We start from the raw sequence: 10,000 nt of genomic DNA, 5'->3' as shown, positions 1-10,000 counted from the left end.
AAGGTGGGGGGAAGAGTCTTGTTAGTGGGTGAGAAAGTAAGTAGTTTTGTTTTGTTGGGCTTGAGAACTAGTTGTTGACTTGAGAACCATTTTTCTATTAGGTTGAAGGTGTCTTGGGTTGAAGCAGTGAGGTCTGCCAGGTTGGAGGCAGTGCTGATGATAGTCGAATCATCTGCATATTGAATGCATGTGGCATGGGGGGTGATTGTGGGCAGGTCATTAACAAAGATGGTGAAGAGAAGAGGGCCAAGAATAGATCCTTGGGGAACTCCAAGTGTAACAGGTAGGCATGTAGATAATTTGTCCTGCCATAGAACAGCCTGTTGCCTATTGGACAGGTAGGATTGGAACCATTTCAGCGTGGAATTGCTAAGTGATAGTTTTTTTAATGTATGGAGGAGTTGAATGTGGTTCACCACATCAAAGGCCTTGGAGAGGTCTAAGAAAAGAGCAGATGATAGTTTATTATTGTTTCTGAAGTTATTGATGGTATTAGAAAAGGATAGTAGGGCTGATGTGGTACTGTGATTTGGCCTGAAGCCATGTTGGGAGTTAGCTAGAATTTTATTTTTGGTGAGGTGTTCCATCAGTTGTTTGTGGACACACTTTTCCATAATTTTGGCCAGGGTGAGAGTATAGCTATAGGTCTGTAGTTGGTTAGCTCTAGTGAGCTACCACCTTTATGGAGAGGAATAATGTGGGACATTTTCCATATGGAGGGATGAAGGCTTCTGACAAGGTACGGTTTATGATTATGGAGACGGATAGGAAATGGCCTCAGCTGCTTTTGCAGAAACTCAGCTGGGAGAAGGTCAGCTGCTAGCTTAGTGGGTTTTAGTTTTTTAAGAAGAGATGTTATAAAGGATATGGGTACTGGATCGAAGGTAAATAGATGATCTGATGTAGTTGTAGTATTCTGCTGGCATGGGTAGTGGAGTGGGCTGGTTGTTTGTTTGAATTGTGTGGCCAGGGATTGTATAGTTTCTGTGAAGAAACTATTGAATGTGTTAGCAATGTTTACAGGGCACTGTTGTTTGCAAGTTGTTGGAGTGGGGGTGGTTGCCTGGCCTGGGTGCAGGAGCTTGTTTAAGCCTGCCCAGAATTTTTGTGGATTATTAAGGTGTTTGTGTTGGAGGTGGAGTAAGAAGTTTTTTTTTATCATTTAAGATCATTGTTTTAGTTTCATTTCTAAGTTGCCGGAAGGTTTGGTGGGAGTGTGGGTCTTTAGAGGTATGCTATGTGACCCACATCTTGTTTCTAGATAGGATTTTGGATTTTGTTTCCTTAGAGAGCCATGGTGCGGTTTTGGTTTTAGTTCTAATGGACCGTATTGGAGCATGGGAATCTAGAATCTTGAGGAAGGTGGTGTTGAAGTAGATAACTGCCTCTTCTGGAGGAAGAGACTTGAGTATTGTCCAGTTGTGGGCTTTAAGTTCAGTTTGAAAAATGGAGGCGTTGAATTTATTATTATTCCTGATTTTTTTTATGGTTGTAAGAAGGGGGGTGATTTTCTTGAATTTGATAACATAGGTGAGTAAGTGATCACTCATGTCCTCTGGGTGAGTACCTGCTGAGTACTGGTCAGGATCTTTATTAGTAAGGATCCAGTCCAGGATGCTGTCTTTGTTTTGGGGTTTACCTAGTCTGGTAGGAGTGGATATGAGCTGAGAAAAGCCATGTAGATTTATGCTGCTAGATGGGGAGCTAGATGAGAAGGAATTCCAATCGATGTTGAAGTCACCTAACACTATGGATTCCTGGGGGTGAGTTTGAGTTAACCAGTGGAGAAAGTCCTCTAAGGTTTTGTTATTATTGTTGCCTGGGGGGATGTAAATACATGCTATATTTATGCTTTTATGTTTGTTTGGTTGAAGTTTTACAAGTAGAATTTCAGCATTGTTTGTTAGGAGGGGTTGTGGAGAGGCAAGGGAGATTTGTAATGTATTTTTGTAGAGTATGGCTACACCGCCACCTTTACGAGTGACTAAATTTGGCTAATAGGAAATCAGCTGAATGATATTTATTACCAAAGATAAACTAGTTCTAATACAATGTTTTTAAAATCCATCATTTTATTTCATCAAAGGAGATTAAACGTCCATTAGTAAAGGCTATTGGGAATATTGTTATTAATATATTTTTTGTTATTTGACTCGAACAAACAAGTCTTTTATAGTTTAACAATAATTGATTTAGGAAAGGAAATAAAGTAAGATTATGTTTTAAGGCACACAGAAAAAAAAAACATTATTAATGAGAGGATCAAATTTTGTTTTATTAGAAGCTAATAACCAAGTTTCATGTAATATTTTCTAATAAGAAGTATATGATAGAGTTGTGATAATTGTAACTGAGTTTATATAATGGTCAATATTAGGAAACACTGTCCCTCCCTCTTCCCAATTTGTATGTCATTGCAAATATTTTCTGGGTTTCTTTGGTTACCATAAAATTTCAATAAACTGTCACTTATTTTATAATTTTTTGTTAGGAGGAAGAATTAAAGATAGACTTATAAACAAGTCTTTAGGTAATAAGATCATTTTAATTGAAGTTAACCTGTACTTAAAGGTAAAATGTAGTTTATTCCAGCCATCAATTAAGTTCGATATTGTGTTTAAGAGATGTCGATAGTTAATTAATAATGATATTTTTATGCGTGTCCTCAAATTTAATTCCTAGATATTTAATGTAGTTGTTGCTCCAGTTAAACGCGTTTCAAGAATTTAGCTTAGATGATATCTGTTTATTAATTAAAAGTGTTTTAGTTTTTTATGATTGAATTTTAATCCTGACACTTTTTGTAAAGTATCTAAAGCTTTAAGTAAATGATCCAACGAAGTATCAATATCACCACATGTTAATAATAAACAGTCAATGAAGAGTTGAATTTTGGGAGATAATTTATCATTTAGTTTATATCCCACTGCATTTATGTTGTTTTTTTTAGATTATTATCTTAGGGTTCTATGGCTAGGGCAAATATAAAGGATGATAACAGACAACCTTGTTCTGTATCATCTGTTACTTTAAATGAATTGGAAATAAAAGAACTTATCTTGACAAAAGCAATGGAATGTTCATATATTTTTTGACTAAACTCACAAAGTCTGGGAAAAAGTTGTACTCATACAGTGTTTTGAAAAGATAAGACCAATTCAATGAGTCAAATGCTTTGTTTATATCTAAACTTATTATAGACAGTTCATCTTTTGTGTTAGCTACATATGTTAAAGAAAATAGTTTAATTATGTTGCCTTGTACCTTTCTATTAATTATAAAACCAGTTTCATTAGTTCAGGGATTATATTTTTATATCCTTTTGCCAAAATAGACATGAATATCTTATAATCTATATTAAGAAGGGAAATTGGTCTATAGGATGAGCATGAAGAAGGTTCTTTTTCTGATTTTAATATAGCAGACACAAGAGAGTTCTTCCATGAAGGTGGTAGGGTAGAAGATGTTTTGACTTCCTGGAAAGTGTTTAAAATAATTTTTGATGTATTATCATGTAATATTTTATATATTCAGGTATTAACCCTTCTAAACCTGCAGCTTTATTCCTTTTTAGATGTTTTAATCTGGTATTTTGGTTCCTTACAAGTAAAAGATTTATCAACTTATATAACTGTTGTTTGGATAATCTCTTTTGAATGTTTTCTTTCAAAAAGTTATCAATTGTCTTAGTATTATATGTGCTAGAAATTGAGTTATTATTCTCTTCATAGCACTTTTTGAAACAGTTTAATATATTGTTTAGGGCCATTGCCTTAGGTATTCTACCTTTGTGTTTATAAATAATTGCCTTGATATATTTTCTCTGTCATGTATTCTGATCTAACTGCTATTTTGCATAAGTTTTTTTTATTTAATGAATATGAGTGTCATTTGATTTTCTCTAGATTAATATATAACTTATGGTGTAATATGCCTTGATACTCTTTGTTTAACTTGGTTATACTATTGATTGCTTCTATGTCATTAGGTTTAAGGTTAGATTTTAATTTATCAACTTCAGCTTGCAAATCCAATATTTTCTTATCTCATTCCTTTCTTTTGCATATGTACCAGTGTTTAATTTTACTGTACAACTCTACCTTTAATGTATCCCATAATATCATATCAGAAACTTCGCCACTGTTATTATGCTCCATGAATTGATTTATTTCCTTTAAGACCCATTCCTGAAAGCCTTTTATAGTCATTATCTAAGCAGGAATTCTCAGACAAGAATTTAGATTTTAATGACTAATAGTGGTTTCAAAAGTGATAGCATTATGATCTAAGAGGGGACATGAAGCAATTGTTACATCATTTATTTTTGAAATTAAGGAACTAGTTACCAGGACTTTGTCAGTATTTGTCTGTGTACCAAATCTGTATGAATAGTACATATATCTCAAGGAAAATGGTAATGTATCAAATACATATTTCATATTTATTGTATTTAAATAGTTCTTCATGTGTTTAGCTGTGGAGGTGCGTCTAAAAGATTTAATATTTGAGGTATCAGTCTGTGACAGAATACAACTAAAATCACCTAACAAAATTTCCCCTCTTGAATGTAGAGTCTAAAAGATTCTTTATCGTTTTTTGTACCTATACCTGGTATCCAGTAAGTAATAATAAGAGTGTAAAGACTTTTCCCCACTTTAATAACAACCATACCAAGCATGCCATCTTCATCTAAATAAGAACTTAGTACCTTAGGTACTCCCAATGATATTTTCCACAAAGTGATAATACATCTTCTTTAATTCTTAAAATGAAAACTTAAATTGAGTAATCTTTTAAAATTATTCTATTAAGATATTCAGATAATAAGTGAGTTTCTTAGAAAAAAGTGATATCAGCTTTTAGCAAGGAAAATATTTGTTTAAGCTACTTCTCTTAATAGGCTTGTTCAACCCATTAACGTTCAGAGATACACACTTGTGTGAAGGCATTTTTAAGACATTATGTTTTTAACTTTAAACTGTTTTGTTTTGGCAATACTAGTAAAATTTTTAATAACATTTGTAAGGAAAGAAACAAAAGATATAAAAAAAAATATTGAATACAAAACTGTTAAAAACCAATACCATGGAATAAAGCACTCCAGGCTTATTATGAGTACCATATAAGCCCCAGACTAGCTCTGCCATGACATCTAGTGGCATTTTTCCACAATTTCTGTTAAAACAGTTAATTAAGGAAAAATGAGTGACAGCTAGGCTATAAAAATGTAAAAGGTACAGTGTATGTTACTTACTAGCTGAAAAAAGAAGTGCAGATCAAAGTGTATGATATGCCTTTAAGAAGCTTTCCAGTCAGCAGGCACATGCATATAAGTAATAAGCACATGCAAGAGTCCAATTTTGAGTGAGCAGCCAAATTGAAAGCATGCATGTGTACAGTAGTCAGTTTGTTTAAGTTTAATGTTCCTTCTATCCATCCTGATGTGTCTGTATGCAAAAAAAAAAACTTAAACGAACACCTAGTCTCATCGTCTTATTCAGATGTACAAGATAAGTGACATGGAGCCAGAATGGGATCCAGAGTCAGAACCATGAGACACACATTTAACGTTGGAGGCACATACAGGAGTGGATCATCTGTAATGCTCAAATAACTCACAAATGTCCAGAAATGAATTATAGGTGCTAAAACTCGCTTAAATGATTTTTTACTCAATGAACATATATCGAAGCACTCAGAGCACTCAAAACAAATTTCTAATTAAACAACATGTCTAAAACTGCACCATATTGATAAAAATATTTGAAATAATTACAAAAAACAGTTGAAACAATATCTGAATCACATAAAATGTATAAAAAGGGGAAAACAAGCACTTTTTTGCTCTGTACAACTTTTTTGCATTAACTAAAGATATTCAAAGTATCTGAAGTATGAAAAGCGTTGGCAAATGTGTGCAGTATTACGGAATAGTTATTTCAGAAAGTACAGTCATTTCAAGAATATTTCACAAATTTGCAGTCTTTTGAAGAGTTCATTGTGCATTTGAATATTAATACAAGTACCTGGTGTTTGTACATGTTCATACATAATTACAAGAACCATATTTGCATTGTGTTTAAACATAATTTGTTGGCATGGCAGAAGGATTTCACAGACCAAGTCCACTTGGGTTTGATAGCAATATTGCAGAAAATTGGAGAATGTTTGAGTAAGAGTATCATATTTTCATACAGGCTGCTTTTCTGACAAAGACACACATACAAACACATTTATTCTGCTTAAATTAGCTGGGTCAGAAGCCATTGAAAGAGAGTGTTAATTTGTGTATGTACCTGCTGTGTTTGCAGGGGGGGGGGGGGACTGCCACAGTGTGGTACCAGCTGAAACATGGGAAGACCCTGAGTACTTCAAACATAAATTTAGAAAAATTAGTAACCCCCAAACAAATGTTACAGTGGAAAAGCACTTATTTTACACAAGAGATCAAAACCTGGTAAAACTTCTGCAGCATATATAACTGACTTGAGAAAAAGCTAAAACGTGTAGATTTGGCGATCTGAGAGTTGAGTTGATAAAAGACAGGCTTGTGTGTGATATTAATAATGATGCAGTGAGAAGAATTTTGCTCTGAGACAGTGATTTAACTTTGAATGAGGCCATTGAGATTTGTCAGATATATGAGCTTACAGAAAAGCACAAGTATGCTTACAAATGAGAAAAGCACACATGTACCTTCTTCTACTGCTAATGAAGACAGTACACAGCACGTTGTTAAGACATACAGGCCCAAGGGTGAGGCAGCTTCAGTTAAACCCAGAGCCTTTCTAACAAATTCCAGAGCATGTTCAGTGAAGCACAAGGTTGACTTAGCAAAACCTGTAGCTAGCCTCATACTCAGCTGTCATAATTGTGGTGGTAATATTGAGTCGAAATGAGAAAAGTTCTCAGCTTCTTCTGATTTCTCTAGTTTGCTGCCATTACCAGTCTTATCTGAGCTTAGTTTCATCCTATGTCCCTTCAGTTTTGCATTCCATTCCCCTATCCTTTGCTGATATTCATGCTCAGAGTCTGCCTGTAATGTCACATTGTCTGCATACAGTAACTTTATGAATCTGTCCCCCCGGACCTGTTTGCTAATGTGGCCACCAACAGTATGAACAGCAGGGGGTTCAGAGTGGAAACCTGGTTCACACCTATTTCCACTGGGAACCCCTCTGTGAGACCAAACACTGTACTTGTGTCATTGCGTCCTTGTATATAGCTTGCACTAACTCTACCAATGTTTCTGTGACTTTTAACCACTGCAGTACAATCCAAATCAGCTTCCTTGGGACCTTGTCATATGCTTTCTCCAAACCTCGGAATGCCTGGTGAGATTCTTTCTTCTTCTCTAGCTTCTTCTCAGCTTTCTGTCTCACTGCAAACACTGGGTCAGTTGTGCTGCATCCTGATCTGAATCTGAACTGCTCAACTCCCATCTTACATTGTACTACTCTGAGTATCTGTTTATCTATCACAATCTCTGGAACTTTCATGCAATGTAATAGGAGTCTGATGCATCTGTACTGGCCACAGTTGTGGATGTCCCCTTTGTTCTTGTACACTAGCACGAGTATGCTTATTCTGCAGTCATCTGGGATACACCTTTCTGTCCACACTTCTATGAGTACTCTCATATATAGGACTTTATAATGAACAATTACCAGTGAGTGAGACTGAAACACAAAACATCGAAGAAAGCCATTGGAGACTATCATTAACTGCAACTAAAATCAACGAAACAATAATCATAACTGTAAACCAATAAGTTACATTTGTGATTACGAAAAGAAAAACAGAAAAACTATACAGGCTCCTACCACAAATACCTGAAAACTAAATATACTAAATCCAAGGTTGCACAAGGATGAAGAAAAAGGGAAAAGCCCTAGAATTATATAATGATTGATATAATGAACTTAGACCATAATTCACCAAATGAACCATGAACAAAAAACACCAGCATTTCAGCATGCAATAAAATACATGAAAAGATAACTTATACAACACTTATATATCTAATCTATGTCTACATTTATATCTATTTCTGTATCTATGTGTGTGTGTGTATATATATATAATATATATATGGGTCTACTTCATACAGTCAACAGTTCAGATGGTCGAAAGTTCATATGGCCGAAACTCATTTGGTCGATGGCTCATTTGGTCGACAACCAGTATGCAAGGCACTTAACAGAGATTTGCCCCCCTCCCCAAAGTTGTGTGACCCTGGAGTTGATATATATAGCTAGGGGGGTGTGGTGGGCAAAGCCCCCCACCTATATTAGTTTAAAATGTTTAGTTTTTGTTGTATTTTCATGTTTTAAATGAATAAATGAATATTAGTGAGGGGCTTCACCCTCCACACCCCCCAACTATATATATCAACTCCAGGGTCACACAACTTTGGGGAGGGGCACAGATCCCTAAGTGTCTTGCATACTGGTTGTCGACCAAATGAGCCATCGACCAAATGAGTTTCAACCATATGAACTGTCAACCATATGAGTTTCGACCATATGAACTGTCAACCATATGAAGTAGACCCATATATATATATATATATATATATATATATATATATATATATATATATATATATATATGGTTCTACCTGACATAACTGACACTGCAAAACACCGACAACACAAACATCGACACCACATAATCGACAAACCATGAACACGAAACCTCACATGCCCGACAATCAAATAACCGACGGTCCACAAACACGAAACCTCATACGCTGCACACACCACAATAACAACAATCAACTAACAAAACACATCCCCTGTCCAAAAACCACACACACAACACAAGCACACCAAAATCCTCACAAACCCACACTAAACCTCACATACACAACTATCTACAACCCTATCCCAAACCCTTACCCTAAGGTCCGTCACTATCGCACACTCAGCTAACCCGCACCCTAACCCTAACTCACTTAACCCACCCCTAACCCAAATAATACTACTACCGCACACTTACCTAACACGGGCCCTAACCCTAACTCACTTAACCCGCCCCTAACCCAAACACTATCACTACCGCACACTTACCTAACCCGTGCACTGACCCTAAATCACTAAACCCACCCCTATCCCCACAGACCATCAATATCCACACTTACCTTACTCGCACCCTAACGTCCGTCACCACCGCATACTTACACAGCCTTTTTCCAAGTCAGTATCCTCAGCATCAGTGTTTTGATCCATAGCGTCGGTCTTCCGGATTGTCGATCTTCTGGTGCTCGCAAATTCGTTGTCGGTGAAATCAGCTGTCGGCTATCTCAGGTAGAACCATATATATATATATATATATATATATATATATATATATATATATATATATATATATATATGTATATATATATACATATATATATATATATATATATATATATATATATATATATATATATATATATATATATATATATATATATATATATATATATATATATATATATATATATATATAGATAGATAAGAGCACTTTATAAGCTCAAAATACTGAAATATCGAATTTCAGAATCTCAAGCTCATAAAGTGGAACGATCGGAAGATCTCAAACCCAGAAGTGCAAAATTCAAAATCTCGAATGCCAGAGATTTTGAATTAGTGGTTTTGGTGTTCCGCTGTTTTCATGGATTCAGTTAAGTGTTTATGTTTAAGGGTGTTGGGTAGGAGCTGTAGTGCGTGTTAATGTGTGTTGTTACTGTGATGCGTGTGTGCAAGAGGAATGTAGTTTGTGTGGTGGTGTTTCGTGTGTGTGGGTGTGTGTGTGTGTGTGTGTGTGTGTGTGTGTGTGTGTGTGTGTGTGTGTGTGCGTGTGTGCGTGTGTGCGTGTGTGCGTGTGTGTGTGTGTGTGTGTATGTATGTAGTGCGACCTTGGAGTTAGAAGATTTAAGTAGGGGGATATAGGGGGTGCAGGGGGGGCTTGCCCCCCTTCATATCAAAAAGGTAGGTGTGTGTGCTTGTTTAGT

This window comes from Protopterus annectens, chromosome 13.part0, assembly GCF_019279795.1.
Source record: "Protopterus annectens isolate FY-2018-M chromosome 13.part0, PAN1.0, whole genome shotgun sequence".
NCBI classification, from domain to species: domain Eukaryota; kingdom Metazoa; phylum Chordata; order Ceratodontiformes; family Protopteridae; genus Protopterus; species Protopterus annectens.
The sequence above is the reverse complement of the archived record's forward strand: the minus strand, read 5'-3'. Positions refer to the sequence as shown.